The sequence below is a fragment of the Panulirus ornatus genome, chromosome 69 (assembly GCF_036320965.1).
Source record: "Panulirus ornatus isolate Po-2019 chromosome 69, ASM3632096v1, whole genome shotgun sequence".
Classification (NCBI taxonomy): Eukaryota; Metazoa; Arthropoda; class Malacostraca; order Decapoda; family Palinuridae; genus Panulirus; species Panulirus ornatus.
In genome coordinates, this window is record NC_092292.1 from 15,353,996 (window position 1) to 15,371,805 (window position 17,810).

The 17,810-nt window shown below is 43.7% G+C and overlaps 1 protein-coding gene across 2 annotated transcripts in view; it reads left to right on the forward strand.

Annotated features, from left to right (window-relative positions):
* Window positions 1-17,810, forward strand: part of LOC139747565 (uncharacterized) — a 122,430-nt gene that overhangs the window by 53,242 nt on the left and 51,378 nt on the right. The gene's annotated exons all lie outside the window — the stretch shown is intronic.

Genomic DNA, 17,810 nt, shown 5'->3' on the forward strand with positions numbered 1-17,810 from the left:
TACCATAATCTAAATTTGGTCAATAATACAACACAACTCCCTTTCAATGGGTTGTTGCGAAAAGCCCCAGCTTTATTGGTCAGTTTAAAGCGGAGGTCGTTACATTACGTCGTTCATCCGGTTACCAAGGCTAAGCTTTGTAGGCCTAATTTCTTACACATTCCCCCTACATGCTCTTCTGCACTTGACAACTCCCCTTTTGACACCCAGTGGAAGGGACACTCCCGGACACCAGTGGCCACTTGACAAGCATCTCACTTCGTCACCAAACTTGTTACACAAGTCCACGGTAGATATGGATTTGTTTCCCCTTATTTCTCCCGTCTTTCTCGACCCTTTTACCCAACTTTCTTACACTGTTGACCGTCTCGTCTAATCTGAAGATGAAATTCAGGAGTTCAGAGGGAGTTTTCATGCCCATATCATTACCTTTGTTTTAGCTTGTGCTCTTCCTTGCCGTACCCATTGTCATGTGTCCTACACCCACACTATCAGAGAAAATTCTTTGTTTACGTACACTCAGATAGATAAGTATAACATTACAGTAGAAGGGTTTTCCTCTACATAACTCAGCCCATCTGGCACAATTGATATCCCACTGAGTCTTGACAAGAAATAAAGTTCTACCCCATGTTGAGAGAAAACGAAGTTGGCGAGGCCTTACTTAGATCGAAAAATGTGAATATTATTCACTTTCTATTTTATTAAAAAGAACAGTCCTATTTACGTACTTTCTACATACGATGCCGAACCTTATTACCAGTATTGGAATATAATCCAGCACGTTGCTTTACGTATTATTCATTAAAAACAAGAACAGACTTAATTACTTGATGCAAATTGTGGATACCGTGTAAAAGACTTCATTAGCAGCAGTGTGTGTGATGTGTCATGTCTTGCTTGGTAAGTACGAAGCCTTCATCGCGTTAGAAATATCGTTCGAAAACGACGCTTTTTTTTTTTTTTCGACGGAACAAAACCAGTGTCACGGTAGAAAGACAGTCTCCAGCGACCTTTTTCCAGAAGGTCTTTGCCGATATCCTGGGTACACAGTGATATACCACATTATATGTGAACACGTAAACGTGCGAATGCCTGTTTTTGGTACATTGGGTGTGGATGATGAGTGGGAGTTGAACGAAGAGGGTGAAGGGACGAGAGGAGATGGAGACAGGATAGTAAAGCAGAAGGCACCTCCTCCTCCTCCTCCTCTTCCTCCTCCTTACCCACCGGTATGAATTATTTGTTTGACGTGTGTAATGGTTTCTGGCTTAGCCTATCGAGAGGCTATAGTCGTTGTTAGATCTAACACCAATACATGAAAATTATGTTGGTAATTTGTTATAACAAAAGATAGTTTGTATTTCTTTTTTTCATATTCGGTTTTGGATTCTGGTTGCCTGATCTTTCGATAGTGAAAACCTTTAGATTGATATTAAGGATGGAATGAGGATTTTTTTTTTGAAAGAAATTAGATAAGATGTTTATCTACTTCACGAATGGGGTTCTCCACCTTGACTCAAATATATAAGGCTAAAACAAAGAAAACGAAGGAATATATATATATATATATATATATATATATATATATATATATATATATATATATATATATATATATATATATATATATATAAGGTTAAGACAATAGGTAAGGTTCGAGACGAGGAGATAGTGAACACCTGACGATGTTCCGCAACTACCCGGCCACCTCCGCAGCTCTGGCCTTTCCCCATCACCCAACAGCTGCCTAGATCATTATGATACTCATCAGGCCAACTTAGCACGCGCGCGCACACACACACACACACACACACACACACACACACACACACACACACATATATATATATATATATATATATATATATATATATATATATATATATATATATATATATATATATATATATATATAATTTGATCTCCAGAGGAGATCATGATTCCCCTGCTCCTGTGCGGAGTGCAACCTTAAAGCTGTAGGAAGTCCATGACAGGGGTTCTTCTATGTACTTTCGGTGTATATGCTTTGCTTTCCTGCCTTATGAATCTTTTCTTTAGTGCTACCTCAGCTCCCGGTAAATGTCCAGCGGCGGGACCACAGTTAATGGAGTGGGGTAATGTTGTGTGTGTGTGTGTGGGTCGAATGCAGGGCTGTTAACGAGTCCCTGTTTAGTGTCTTCATCATAGAAGTTACATCGTGGGCGTGACGGGTCTTGTGATGTGTTTCAGCGAATCTGTTATTGTCCTGCAGAGATGGGCCATGTTCAGAACGCAGTCGAGAAAGTGTCACTCGTACATTTCTCGGGGTGTAGTTTTTGATGGATTTATGTTTGGTTGGGTAAAGTTTTAGACGGTTGTTAGGACTTTATAATAGACTGGGTTATAAGGGCTTTTGTTTAGTACTTGTTTGGTCATTACTTATACATAGGACATTTGAAAATGATATGTTGTCTTGGAACATTGAAAAGCCCAAATTATAGTAGTGATGCCGTAGTTCATCCTTGGATGAAAAGTGTTCAGTTGGCTGTCGTGTGTCGCATTCCTTGAAGTAAAAACAGTAGTACCGTGGCGGCGTGGAGGTAAAAAGGCGTTCGGTCAGCCAGACTTATATACGAACTTGGCTTCTGGATCATTCCCTTTGTATACTTTTGTACCAAACAGGCTTTATATAACTATTTTTGTTTTGTGAAAACTTCTCTTTTTCCTTCCTATTTACACAACCATGCAGACACGAACGTGTGTATTATAGTCAGGTGCATGAAGTGGAAGGGCGAGGTGGAGGGAGGGGGCGCCGCGTCAATATACGTGAGACGAAGATGATGATAGTTTACGTAAAGCTGCTTGGACCAGGTGGCGGCCTCCGCGAGACAGATGACAATCGCGCCGGCGGGGAACCGCGCGCACGCCCAGCACGCTTTGTCCACCAGTTTCTCCGTCATTTCGGCGGCCTCAGTTGTTCGGGGCCGCCACCAGATTGGAGATAGGATAAGGAGGAAGTCACCTTGGTCATCCTAAAGGGAGATAGGAGATACGCTTGCCCAGGGCTGTGGCGAAATGACGGAACAGGTGCTGTGAGCAGGTGGTGGAGGCGCGAGGAGGGGACTTGATGTGCCAATGCCCGCCAGACGCTTAGCTGCTTGCTTGTCTGCTCCCCCCCAAGTCACTCGAGCTTGCAGCTCTTTTGCTTGCTCATGTCACGTGCAATGTAACTTTGTCCTCATTTATCTCCTGAAAATTCGCATTTTATATAAACGTGAGCGAAATAGAAAAATATAATCCACATTTGTTGAATAAAATGAAAGAAAAATTCCAAGTCCAATACTTATTCCTCTTGTAAATTAATGAGTAACTATTTCACGAACTAAGTGAGTACAGGATTTGATTAGGTAACGTTCAGTTTGTGTAAAAAGGACTATTTTTCTATGACTTACGACCTGTAGTTGAATGACGTTAAAGCTAAACAAGAATGACAGACAGATCAGCGTAGAAAACCAACAGTTTATATGTGATGCATATTTATCCTGTGCATAAGATTTCGAGTGGTAGCAGTAGTCATAGCTTCTTCTTTAGTAGTAGTAGTAGTAGTTGTCATAGTTTTTTCTTAGTAGTAGTAGTAGTAGTCGTAGTTTCTTCTTAAGTAGTGGTAGTAGTAGTGGTCATAGTTTCTTCTTAAGTAGTGGTAGTACTAGTCATGGTTTCTTTTCCTTTTTCTATACACACCTTCTTCAGTGCCTTAGCGAGGTAGCGTCGAGAACAGACAAAGAATGGCCTCATTTCCTCACATCCACTTTCTAGCTAGTTTAGTTCACAGAGCCACCGTAACCACAGCTAAACTCCTCAGAATAATGATAATAAAAACAAATTGATATTGATATAGTAAAGGCAACAATCGTTATCTCAGTAACTGATAATTATGAATACGTGAATAAGGAATACAACCATTATGAGCAAAATTATATAATGATAATATTTATAATAATAATAATAATAATAATAATAATAATAATAATGATAATAATAATAATGAAATAATGCCTTTTTTACCATTACACGTGAGACAAACACACGTGTACATCTGCTCAGCATTGGTACCAATACCTGGCTGCCGACTGCAGATGTGTACATACCCCACATCTGTTGGGGGAACACATGTGCGCCTGCTACACCTGTTACACACATTTGTACACTTCTCAGAAACACGTGAGTTCCACCCTCCCCCTCCCCATGACAGACGTTCGCCAATAAAACATTGTCATAAATGCATTTATATGTACATCCATGGCCCTCAGACGTACACAAGTACACCTGCTCTCTATTGTACCCTTGACAGTAGAAGTCCTGAAGATATATTATAGCCACCTGGGGCAGATTAATGAGGACAACACCTCTGCTAGACGAGGATTACATAGAGGGAAGATGAACATGAGGGAGGAGCAGAGTGATGGAGGTAGAGTAGCGGAGTCTTCGTAAAGTGGATGTTTATGTTTCGTGTTGGCGAAAATTTGTCAGCAACGCGCCTGTCTACATATTACACACTGCGGTAGGAGACAGGTTGTCGAGCAGTAATAATAATAATAATAATAATAATAATAATAATAATAATGATAATAATGATAGTAATAATAATAATAATGATAATAATAATGATAATAATAATAATAATAATAATAATAATAATAATAATAGTAATAATAATAGTAATAATGATAATAATAATAATAATAATAATGATAATAATAGTAATAATGTTAATAATAATGATAATTATAATGGTAATGATAATAATTATAATATGGACTTGGGGTGGCCTGTACCCTCCCCGATCCTCTTTCTTGTCCTCTCTCTCTCTCTCTCTCTCTCTCTCTCTCTCTCTCTCTCTCTCTCTCTCTCTCTCTCTCTCTCTCTCTCTCTCTCTCTCTCTCTCAACCAAACTTAACGAATCTCCCCCCCCCCCCCCCCCAAGGCGACCAACTCCCAGAGCCTGTCTTTGACAAACTTTCAAGGAGGCGCGCAGTCTTCGGCCACCCAGTTTCCCAATGCTCTCTCTCTCTCTCTCTCTCTCTCTCTCTCTCTCTCTCTCTCTCTCTCTCTCTCTCTCTCTCTCTCTCTCTCTCTCTCACCGGAGTGTCGAGCGCCCTTGTGGCTGAACTTTCGAATTTCTCTCCCCCTCCCCCTCCTCTCCCGCTGAACTTATAGTTAACGCTCTGTGTACCTCCATAGACAAGTTGGTCGGCGATTTGACTTTTCCTCTTTTGCCGCAAGTGCACTGCTTATCCATGGCGATTGGGGGCAAGGTTACACAGAGCGAGAGTAGACGCTGGTGTACCGGTAGTCTGAAAAAGGTTTTCCACTGTATTCTTGTCCATAGAAGAAGAACACTTGCTGTTGCGTCCGTAGAACGACGCTGTTCTCGCGTTGGCAGAGGAGCACAGTTGTATTCGTAAGAACAAGGCCGTTCTCGTGTCCACAGAAGAAACTCTGTTCTCGCATCGACAGAAGAAAGTCTATTCTCGCGTCGACAGGATAGCACTGTTCTCGCGTCGACAGAAGAAAACCGTTGTGTCGACGACTTTTACCGTCGTTCTCCGAAGACAAGACTTTCCACGGCGTAGACGACGACGATGATTGTAGGGGTCGTTCCTCCCTACCCCAAACTGGGTTAGAAAGAGGTCTACCCCAGACTGGGGTTGAGGGAGGGAGAGATCTACCCCTAGACCGGGAAGGAAAGAGAGACATACCTCATTGGGAGAGAGAGAGAGAGAGAGAGAGAGAGAGAGAGAGAGAGAGAGAGAGAGAGAGAGAGAGAGAGAGAGAGACTTATTATCAGTACCTCACGGGATAAACATGTGCTGTCTGTAAGGCAAATCGTTCTCGTTCCACACACACACACAGGTGTTGGCTGACTCTCGCCACCGTTGCTCCCTCCGTAAGTCAACACACTTCTATTTCAAGAGTAGAAGGGGAGGGACCTACTCACCCCCCGCCCTTAACGTGGTGAGGTGCCAGTTCAACGCTGTCGGCCTAGTTAGTCATGTATTTTATGTTCTGAATACATACTATGTGGTTTACAGCCCACCTGTACGCTTTAGATCATTGCTCTGCTATGCACATGTGGTTTATCGGAGCCTGGTACACCTGTATTTCTTCCTATCGCCGTTACTTGCCCCATATTATTCTCTCGTAAATGGTGCCGGACTTCGCCTTCGGGTAGTTACACGACGAACGAGAAGTCGAGGCTGTGTGTCATCGACAGTGGACGGGGGGGAAAGGGACTTCTTGGTTCAGGGGAGTCCACCATTCCCCTGCTCCTGCGTGGAGTGCAGCAGCCTCGAAGCTGCGGAAAACCCGATAGGAAGGCTTGGTCCTTGGGGTGTGTGTATGATGATAACATTCACGTAATGTATCTATGTGCTCAACAATTTCTAGCGTGACTGGAATGCCTTTGCCGACCCCGTAGCGTGGAAGTTGGTCTTAAAGATTAATTAAACTAATGTAACTTGCTTATTAGAGTGATTGTACCGCTGCATCTCCACATCCCCTCCAAGTCCCACTCAGCCAGAAGTGCATGGTAACATGCTTGTAGTTGTTAATCCTTGAATTCTTGAGCGGAACGGTACGTTTCTTGAGCACGACGGTGCGGCCCTTGAGCACGACGGTGCGGCCCTTGAGAGCGACGGTGCGGCCCTTGAGCACGACGGTGCGGCCCTTGAGCACGACGGTGCGGCCCTTGAGCACGACGGTGCGGCCCTTGAGAGCGACGGTGCGGCCCTTGAGCACGACGGTGCGGCCCTTGAGCACGACGGTGCGGCCCTTGAGCACGACGGAGCGGCCCTTGAGAGAGACAGAGCGGCCCTTGATCACGACGGTGCGGCTCTTGAGCACGACGGTGCGGCCCTTGAGCACGACGGAGCGGCCCTTGAGAGAGACAGAGCGGCCCTTGAGCACGACGGTGCGGCTCTTGAGCACGACGGTGCGGCCCTTTAGCACGACGGAGCGGCCCTTGAGAGCGACGGTGCGGCCCTTGAGCACGACGGTGCGGCCTTTGAGAGCAACGGTGTACGGTCTTTGAGCACGACGGTATACGGTCCTAAAGCACGACGGGGTACGGTCCTTAAGAACGACCATACAAACTCTTGGGCTCGATAGCCTGGTTTTGACCTAACTTTCATTCCGTCTTATATTTATCTGTCTCCATTCTCTCTAAAGCTATAATACAGGAAGGTTCTCAGTGTCTTTTTTAAAGGGGTGGGGGGGTGCCTTAAGTCACGTCGTTTTCGTCTACCCTGTATGAATGGTTGATCGGGTCATGTTCTGCATCCCACAGAATGCAACAAGGAAGAGAGAAAATGTAAGGGAAAAGCGACGTTGTTGATTGGAAGTTCCTCAGTGATGGTGTGCTCGCGTGTGTCGAGTGTGCACAATCCTCGGTTGTTGACGGTTTCGCAGACTGCATCTGCTCTTGTCTGTTGGCGCACAGCCTTGCCTCATGGTAGAAATTTCCTTCGTCGTGAGTTTTTGAAATCCTCTCTCCTTTCTTCACAGCGACGGGAGTTGGAGGGGTGGGGTTGGGGGTGATATTTCGAGGTCCCGTTCCCCCCCTTCCCGTCCACCTACCCCGGTCTTTACCTAAAGCCTTTGTAGTAACATTCTCTCTCTCTCTCTCTCTCTCTCTCTCTCTCTCTCTCTCTCTCTCTCTCTCTCTCTCTCTCTCTCTCTCTCGTAACCCACACCAGGGCAGCAGTTTGAGGTCCCCCTCTCCCCTTCCACCACACACACACACACACACACACGCACACTATTTCCCAACGTGTACACTTTTGCGTCATGAGGAGCAAGCAGGAAGAAGCCTCCTCCCCCCCCCCCCCCTCTCCCACAACTCATATACAACCTGGAGGATGAGGTGTGTGTGTGTGTGTGGGGGGGGGGGGGGGTCGTCACCTCCTCCCTTGGCACAGGTTACACAGAAGGTGATCTTCGGGGAGTCACATGACAGTCAACACTGTCGTAAGCGCCTCTTCTCCCTCAGCGCTGACCCCCACAGGATACAGGGAGGATGTTTTAAGTCCTCTAAAGCCCACGTGGATCTCCCTCACGTGTCACGAGCAAGAGTGGTGGCGGTGGCGGTGTTGGAGGAGGGTAGTGGTGGGGAGAGGAGGGGCGGGATGGGTTCCCCTCCGTCAGATATTGTTGGCTGGTGTGGAAATCTTGCTGGAACTCCACGCCTCGGCTCTTCTCTTCCCTCTTCTTCTTCTTCTTCTTCTTCTTCTTCTTCTTCTTCTTCTTCTCCTTCTTCTTCTCTTCCAGGGAGGCCCTGAGACTTCAAGATAGAGGGTTGAATTTTGTCGACCACACGAAGGAAGGGCGAGTCGAGGTGGTTGGACCGAACGAGAAAGTGCAGTCATTTCTGGCCTGGCTGGCTCGTGTGCAGCAAGTTGGGCACGTGCGGGGATGGTCCACTTGGTGTGTACCAAGTGGGGCACGTGCGGGGATGGTCCACGGGTTTATACCAAGTTGGGCACCTGGAGGGATGGGTATGTGAAGGTACGTTCCGCCCGCTTAGAGAAGGGTGGACACTTGGGTTTATGGTGGGGACGTATAGGTATGGTTAGCTGTTTTATACAACAGTGGGCACGTGGGGTTATGGTCCGCTGGTTTATACAAGGGTGGGGAGAGGGGTCGTTTATATACGAAGTTAAACACTTAGGCGCACCTGGTCCGTTGGTTTATGCAACATTGGACACGTGGAAGCGTGGTCCTCTGGTTTATACCACTGTGGACACTTGGGGGGTGTACGGTCCGCTGATTTATACAACGTAAGGGACCTGAAGTGTAGTTTGGACCGTTTAAATGACCTAGATATCTGTGTGCCTTGGAACTCATGTAAAACGTGGGGTACATACAAAGTGGAACTATATATATATATATATATATATATATATATATATATATATATATATATATATATATATATAAACGCTTAGTTATGAGACAAGAATAATCTCTTTAAAACTGTAATTCCTAAGTATAAAGCTAGTTTTCTCGTAACATCTATGTATATATGTGACGAAAGAGCACTTAATGGGAAATTATCGTTTGGGGTAAGGGACGACGTGGCAGAATTTGCTGTTAATAAGTTACAATCGAGAGAACGTAATGTGTGTCGTTGTCCTCTGGGCCACCGGCCTGGCCTAACAGAGAAGAACTGGGCGGATGGCTCCTCTTCACGCATTACGAAATCCATTTTTGTTAAATTGGATTATCAACCGCTTGTATATTATGAACCCCAGTTGTAAGTTTATATATATATATATATATATATATATATATATATATATATATATATATATATATATATATATATATATGTATGTGGTGTGTTTACCGAATGTTATCCCCCCCCCCACAAACGATGTATATTGGCTACGAGAGAAAGCGAAACATACTTTACATTTATAGGTGTGTGTGTGTGTGTGTGTGTGTGTGTGTAAGATTTCCAAAAGCAGTAAGTCACTGGCCATTGAAGAAAAAAAAATAATCTTTTAACGCCTGTGTTGCAACGTGGTGTCCAAAGAAAGTTGCGGTTTACGCTGCCCCTCGCCTCGTGTGTTGTTCTTCCCCCAGATTTATATATACCAAGAAATTGTTCCCTCTTCCATATCCACTTGTGTTTTTATGATCATTACAATGATAACGTAAAAGCACGAATGCGACGCTGGTCTTGCTAACAAAACTCCACACAGAAGCACGAGAGTACTTGCATGGTAAGGTAGTATGATAATGTGCCTGCAGAAATCCAAGCTTGCGGATATGTAGTTGTGGCATGAAACTGATGAGGAAAGATGCATTCTCTTGTATCTCATCATGTTTGAATTTCTAAACCTTTTACTCAGTTATTTATTGAGGGCATTATCCTTGTAAATAAAACACAGGTTTTCATCGTTGATGAACACTTGCTAATTAAAACTAGACTCTGGTCGTGTGATTATTAAGACACTATACATTATTCAAGTTTTAGATTTCATCGTGATAAATGAATTAAAGAGTAAAATATACACAAAATAAATCCCGGTTATCAAAAAAAAAAAAGAAAAGAAAGATCCCAGTCAGAAGTTAATGTCTATGGCGAGGTTTCAGTAGTTGATTGGTAGAACTGTATGAACTAGGCTTTGGTCTCTGGTATAACGACGCTCTGGGACGAGCTTACCTTACTTCTGTGTCACGAGTGTCATTTTATAACCAGTCTTGGCTCGCAGATTTAGGTCAGGCAATTTATCTTAACTTTTCCCTTTTTTTTGTACGTGTTTTAAAATAGCGAGGTACCAGCCTACGTGACCGGACCCAAGCGTACACACGCCAAAAATTTTGGCAAGCTATTTTGCCACAGTTAAACGTTGGGAATATGCCTTCTTATCATCCTACAACCACAATTCTCTGCTAAGGTGTATTAGTAAAGTAAGAGACGCGTACTGATGGATAAATTAACTCAGCAATATAACTATAGTTTTGTGGTTGACTATGATTACGTTAATTCATATGTAATAAACTTTTTTTTATGTTTAATAAGTTTTTCGTTGAATTACGCTCTTTTATCGGTCATATGATTTTTTTGTTTATTGAAAATGTGTGGCATTTGACTCAAATTCACCTTATCTAAGTTTCAGTGCTTCTGTAAACTCGTGGCATTAGTTACATACTATATACAGTCCTCACAAGCCTAGCTATTTTTTTTTTTTCATGTTCTCATGCAGTCTGTGAAAAAGCAAGCAAACAAAACTAACTGTGCTGTGTTACATATCGTAATACATTGTTAAGAGAGATGTGCATAAAATGTGTTGTCATAATATTTTCATCCCATCTTGTGTCTCAGACGTTTGTTGTCCCTTCTAACACGATGTCTCTTAGAATCACAGGCCTACAATAACTTGTTTACGTGCATAGCTGCACGAATTCTGTGTTGGTTGCAGGTCGACAGGGTAGAGTTTTTACAATAGTTGCATCATCTGTGGGGATAGTTTATGACTACAGTGAATAATTAAATGAAAAGGTATGTTTAATAATAATGATGATAATGATAATAATAATAATGGTAATAATAATAATAGATAATGATAATAATTTTGTGTCTTTCCCACCTTAAGTGGTGCCCGGAACAAACGAACAGTGGCTTCATAAGCGCAAATCCATATTCACCAGCTGTCATGTATTTATGTAACAAAATCAAGACCTACCATCCTCAACCAAGCCTCGTAGATCACTCCATGTGCCCTGGTTTAGCCCAGTGTCAACACGCAGTCCCCCACATACCAAGTCCATTCACTTCATTCTGTCTACAGCACGAGCCATAATTATAGCCTCTTGATTGTACGGACCTCGATCGATACCTTACCTTATAGACCATATATCTTCCAAGTCCTTCTTCGCTCATCCTCTCCATGTGTCCTTACCAATTCATCACACCCTGATCGACCACCCTCTCGCACGTTTCTGGTGTGTTCACCCTCCTTTAATTTGCTCTCATGGCCCAACGCTCACGTCTTTACAGTACCTTCGGAACTACCACACCCATGAGTGAGTGACCTGTACGCTTGCATCCTCCCTAAATACCCCTTGGACCTTACACCCATCTTCCAAGCAAACTCACCTCAATCTTCATGGTCCCATCTGCAGGTAGCCCCGTCCACCCGTTCTCAAGTACAATCAAAGCACTCCACTTTCTGTAGGTCTCCACCCTCCCACATTTAAACGTACACTAAAACAATTCTGTTCTGTATTGTTCTATTTTTTTCCACACTCCTGAACTAAGATACGCCTGAAGCCCCTTACAGAAAAGTCTGTCAACAAGACTAACACCAGCTCCCGAATTATTCCTCCCCCTTCGGCTTTACCTTTTTTTTACTCAGGTTCCTCTCATCCAACATTGCACCTATACCTCTCCCTTCTTCCATTGGTTTATCAACCAAGCACACCAGGCTTACAGAAGTTATCGCTTGGATCTGTTTTCTGTTCTTTATTTTGAAAAATGATGATCAGGGAGGGTAGGGTTTCGAGCTCCCCGTTCTCGTGCATACCAGTCACATTGTATGACACGCAGATGTTTATTATTATTATTATTATTATTATTATTATTATTATTATTATTAGTAGTAGTAGTAGTAGTAGTAGTAGTAGTAGTATAGAAACAAAAACTTAGAATAAAGTTTTTCATTTCCCCGTGGTCTATGAAGGTGCGCGTTCATATGCACTTTATTCGTATATATATATATATATATATATATATATATATATATATATATATATATATATATATATATATATATATATATATATATATACAAGTTCACACATTGCCTCTGGAGCTAGCCCACGGGAGCCGAGCTACCACCGGCCAACACCAGAACACTTTACGTAATTCATTGTCTCGTATATTTTGATGTCCGAGTTTTTCACCTGTCAGCCAGTTTTGTTTACTTTCTAGACTTGCGAAAGGACAAGAGGCGGGCAAGTGCTCTGGAGGCAGGAGCACCAGGTGTTGGGAGGGCCATTGTTAATGCCTTGTTGGGCGGCCGATTGTCCGGGCCATCTTGATACGTCGGGACTACTTAATCACATCTCTGGTCGCTTGTCGGGTGACCTTAGGCATCTGTCTCCCGGTGATCCCGTGCATCTCCCTCCCTCCCCACCTCCACTCGCCAACCGTCGCCACCGGTCGCTCGCTCGCCTGGCTGACTCCTGCTAAAACCTACCCACGGACTACCTTGAATTAGGATCACTGTATCGCCGTCAGCCTTAGTGCCGTGAACTGTGTGTGTGTGTGTGTGTGTGTGTGTGTGTGCCCGCTACAGGTGGACGGACGATTTCGCCCGCCATAAGACTTTCATCACAAGTTCCTTTGTTCGCCATGTGACATTGGTTCATCCTTTGGAATACTATTTTTTTTTTCTCCACCGCTTAATCTTAAGGTGATGTTAAATCATCGGCTGTTGCCAGGGTAAAGTCATCCCAGTGTGAACCCTCAGTAATGGCCACTGTTGCGGTGAGGTACGAGTGTGACTTGGATCATTATAGTACTTACAAGAACCTTTACCAAACCCGGCCCTTTGTTCCCAGGTGTTCCTGGTGCGAGGTCATGAAGAAGAGCATTGCCGTGCTTCCGCCCCCTTCCGGGATTTAACCCCTGTGTGGACTTGAAACAGTGACTGATTTCAATTGACAAGCAAGCTGTTTTTCCCACCGTTTTGGTTCGGGAAGGACTGTTGACACAGAGATTCTACACACGTTAGTTTTTTTTTTTTTCTGCGAGTTGTCAAGGAATTGTCTACAAGTAGGGTACGTCTTTGCGTTGTTTCCTGTGACCTGAGAGTCTTGGAACAGAACCAGGGGTTTATGCCCCACAGGGAGAGATGTACTTCGAAAAAGTATCTTTTACGTAACGATGCGGCCTCATGCGTGCGTGTACGACCCTGAAATTTAACACCTTATATGCTCCTGTTCTGTCGATTATAGACATTACTTTTTGCCGAAAAGTGATATTATTTACTGAATAATAGCTATACGTAGATATTAGGATAAACAGGCAAGTTAATAATATATTGATTTATGTAAGGGAGGTGAATATATAAATTCACGAATTTTTTGTACCTTCAAGAAGCAGGTTTTACAATCGCCTGCAGAGCCCAGATTAATATCTACATTTTTTCTCTCACTTTTTTTTTTCCTTTCACCCGAGATGGCCTCTTATTGGGACATGTTTCTCCCGTGCCAGATCGGTCACTATATAGAAAAAAAAGTATAGCGAGGGCCTTCGAAACTGCTTCACACACAAAATAGAAAAGTATATCACACACCATGACGATGTCGTACAAGCAAATGAATAGATGATCTTGTATACATGTGTTTAGAGAGTGTTGAAGATTTGTGTTCGTATTTGTACTCCTATATGTTATTTTTTACAATAATATGTATTATGCAAAATTGACCCAAGACCCCTGATTTTTTTTCTTTATTTACTTTTTAAAGTCTTGGTGCTATTCCAGGATCCCTTTTACTAGAGCTCCTACAGACCATTAGGCTGCCCTAATTCCATGTGTAGGGACATTAGCAAAAGGTCTTCGATGGGACAGTACGGAATCACCGTCAACTGACGACGATATTTAAATAGTGGGCGAAAAGTCATGTGCGGCTAGGCTGCGTGGTCGTCTCTGAACGGAAAGGAGGCTATCATTTCCCTGTTCCTGCGTAGATCCATAGGTTATATATATATATATATATATATATATATATATATATATATATATATATATATATATATATATATATGCATGCGTGTGTGTTTAGTTGTTTTTGTTGGCGATTTTTCAGTTAAGAGTTCATCTCAAAGTGGCGGTAGATCTATTATTATTTTGACAGTGGTGAAGGCGAACGCTGCCTTCTGAATACTGAACGCGGTGGCGTTCGACTTGGATTTGATGATGGTAGTCAAAGCTATCGTTGAGTTTCTCAACGAAATGAATTCTGAACCGAAGATCTCGAAGCCAGATTACTAGATTACGAGCTCCAGGGCCGATGTGGCCGTTTTCAGAATTGATTCGATGCATGATGGGAATAACCATCAGCTCTCTCTTGGACTGTCGGGAGAAGAAATTTGGAACAAGATCCTTTCATGGGTCCGTTTGTGAAGAACGGCCGTGAGATTAGACGAAACCCGACATTTGGACGAATTCCAGTCACGATACGAGGGTTTGAGGAATGTTTAGTGCGACTTTGTATGTATCTTGTATAAGACGATATATAGAGGACGGTACGAATTATAAGTGTGGAGGACTGTGCCATTTGTATGTAGAAAGATACGTATTTAAAGTATAAGAAGGTTATATTGAATGTTGTATCACATGTTGTATCGTATAGAATATAAAAAAGCTGGTGCTTTGTCATGTTGAGAGTGGACATACGAATGAAAGCTCAAGAGAAAAATGAAAATGGATATATGTATCAAGATGCACGATATTTATACTTAGCAAATAGGGGAAACGGCGAACAAATATGCTATATATATATATATATATATATATATATATATATATATATATATATATATATATATATATATATATTATCCCTGGATAAGGAGAAGGAATATTGCCCACGTATTCCCTTCGTGTCGTACAAAGCGACCGAAAGGGGTTGGAATCCTCCCTTCCAGTTATTATTTTTGCAAATGAAGGAGCAGAGAAGGTGGCCAAGGGAGATTTTTTTTTTTCTAAGACTCAGTCCTCTGTTCTTGACGCTACCCTGCAAACGCGGTATAGGCGATTGTGACAATACGGATCAGCCAATAGTCAGTATCACAGGGCCCGGAGAAGCGACTGCGCTCCTTAAATTCTGCCCGGGAGTGTTGGCAGCTCGGGGAATGACCTCCCCCATGCTTGTCTCTACCCCTTCCACCCACCGCTCAGGAGAGAGAGAGAGAGAGAGAGAGAGAGAGAGAGAGAGAGAGAGAGAGAGAGAGAGAGAGAGAGAGAGAGAGAGCCAACGGTCTGGCGCAGTGTCCCCGGAGAGCAGTTGCTGCATGACCCAGCTAACGTAGCAGTTTAACGCGAGACCTAGAAATGAGCGTTACTAGCCCAGAACTGCGTTTGCGACATGACACGTTACTTCGCTCTGGTGTCATTTCCTTCGCCACCAGGTAGCCCGCCCGGTTATCAGCAACGGTCACCCCAACGTATTAAAGGGAGGTTGGTCGACGGAGAGACGGGGGCTAGGTTCGACCATGGCGCTGGGAACACGTGTCAGCGGTTGGAAGCTGGAAGAGCCATCCACCCTCCCCCACTCCTCCTCACTCCCCGGGCGGGGCTACCCTTCATCATCTCCTCCTCCTCCCTCGGCCCCCAGTCATTCCCCCCTTTCCCCCATCCCCACCCCCGCTTGGCCACCTCCACCCGCTTCTCGTACTCGGTCACCCCGCGTGTACGTGTGTATGTATAAATATACTCACACATGCACGTACTTCACGCCTCATTGCGTCGCGTCTGCCGGCAAGACGGTGCTGCAACTTGCGTTTGCTTTTAGTGTAAATATTGTGGAGGAGTCTGGCAACACAGCCTTGGCCAACCGGTGCTGTTGATTATACAACCTCTGCCTGTGCTTTCTGGCTGACTGCCTTAGATGCACGGCTTTTCCTCCTGCTTTTTTTTTTTTTTTAAGCACTTGTTGCATCGTGCACTGCTTGTGCGTCCTGCTGCAACAGCAGATTTAAACTTGAGCAGAAACTGCTTGCTTGCATATTTTTCTTACAATTGGTGCTTTTGTGCAAGCTCTGCTTGCTACAATATTGCTGTTGTTATATTTTCTATTCTCACATCTAATTATGCTCCTTAGGTAATTATGCTCTTGAGGTAATGTCACATCTGTTGTTGGCGCCTAACGTAAATAGTTTATTTTTGATATAATAAACAATTCTTTCTTGTAGCTTCACCTGTTTTCAAGGCTAGCATTTTACTATGACCGGCAGTGCTTCTGAGTGCTTTTAAGTACATACTTCATAAACAGGTGCTGTGTTAAGGTGTACGTGCTTGCCTGCTGTAGTCAGCAGTACCACCGACACGACGCATTCGTTCTTAATATTGTGGATGGTTGGTAGAGTTCTGACAGAAGCCTTATGTTATATAAATCTCCGATCTCCCTGCGTTTAGAACAGCCCTTTTATATTCGTCCAAAATTATTATTATTATTATTATTATTATTATTATTATTATTATTATTATTATTATTATTATTGTTATTTGACTTAGAATTTTCATGATCGACTTGAATGCTTGAGTCTGCCGTATTTTTTTTTGTCATATGTAAATGATTACGTGTAAATAAACAATTGTTTACACTTAAGGGACTCACATATGACGTGAAGCTGTTCTAACTCGTTTCACGGGTCCACAAGTGTCAATAAAGGAACTCCTGGTCCCTAACATTCAGCTTGTCTAATTTACCGTTATGTCTTGTACTCACACTTTATTTATGAAGTCTGAGGACCAGAGCGTGTGTGTGTGTGTGTGTGTGTGTGTGTGTGACTACTACTGCTGTGTTGCAGGGAGAGTGTTACACTCGTGTTGCCCCGTCTCTTAACCTTATATGTATTTGCCATGTCTTTACTTATTTGTGTGTGTACACAAACACACACCATAGTGTGTGTTTGTGTGCGTCTATATCCGTGAGTGGGTTAGGGAAGCATCAGCTGCTGACAGCTTCTTATTTATGCGCTGCCATTTCTCTCACCTGTCGTGGCCGGAGGGGAGTGTATGGTAATAAACATGCCCCACGGTTTCCTCCCGTAGCGTGTATGTTAATGTGACCAGTTGACGTCAACCATCCAACAGACCCCAGCATCGTCGGCCTGGAGTTGTTAAAATAAACCGTGTTTTTTCGGTGTGTGACCTCGCGTTTCTCATCTGCGGATGCTTCCTCGTCCACGTCTTGGGCCAAGACGCGTTGGAGAGGTGTCCATAACCTTACACTCTACCACAGGGGATGATCCCAGCCGTGGGAGGGAAAATAAGAGTGGGACAAGCAGGAACAGAGCGGCGGCTGCGGCAGGAGTCTGTGGGGCGCGCATGATCCCTCGGGCGAGTGTCGGCTAGCCGGGTGACGTCATTGGGTCTAGCGGGGTCACGTGTCGGAGCGCTTCCTTATTTGTCGGGAATGTCGCGCGCGCGCTCGTGCTTGTCTGCCATCCCTTTGGCTTAGTACCTATGCTCCTCATACGAGTGTCGTGCTCATGATGCATATTATTCATAAGACGCGTAAAGAAAGTCAGG